Source organism: Elephantulus edwardii, unplaced genomic scaffold, assembly GCF_000299155.1.
Source record: "Elephantulus edwardii isolate Elephantulus edwardi_28Jun2011 unplaced genomic scaffold, EleEdw1.0 scaffold00089, whole genome shotgun sequence".
Lineage (NCBI taxonomy): Eukaryota > Metazoa > Chordata > Mammalia > Macroscelidea > Macroscelididae > Elephantulus > Elephantulus edwardii.
In genome coordinates, this window is record NW_006399839.1 from 12,195,991 (window position 1) to 12,196,671 (window position 681).

A 681-nucleotide genomic window follows, 5' to 3' on the forward strand; every position below is an offset into this window, starting at 1 on the left:
AGGTCCTCCTCAGTTTCAGCAAGCAGGGTTGTGTCATCCGCATAACGCAGATTGTTGATAAATCGTCCACCAATCTTGACCCCACATTTCTATTGCCAAATGATGGTAATTATTACTATAACTATGGAGCACTTAATAAATGCTTTATCTATATAATTCATTTAGCCATCATGAAAACTCTAGGAAATAGGTACATTGACTTTCTACTTTTAGATAAAGAAATAAGGAATAGAGAGATTATTCATCTTTCAAAAAGGGATAGTGTGTCATTTCCTTGATAATATTACAATGTATTTTTATTGTATATATTTAAATGTAGATTAAAAAGGAGGAGGGGAAAGAGGATGTTAAAGTAATAATCTAGTATTTGAAGGCTCTATGATCCAAAACAATCTATCTGCCTTTGGCTCTAGAGTCTATGCATTAGTCATTACATATCTCCTCTGAGCATTATTTGAAAACAGAATCTTTGATTCACTCTCTAAATACCTACTAAGATCTTGCAAAACTTTGAAATATCACCCTTTAAATATCTACTATGATCTTGCCAAACTTAGTTTTAAGAAATGTTAAAAGATTACTTAGGCCTTTCTCTTTCTTGCAACCTAAATGGATCATGCTAAAACTTTACCAAAAACGACTCTTGCTCAGTTTAAAATATCGCAGTTACAGACACATAGA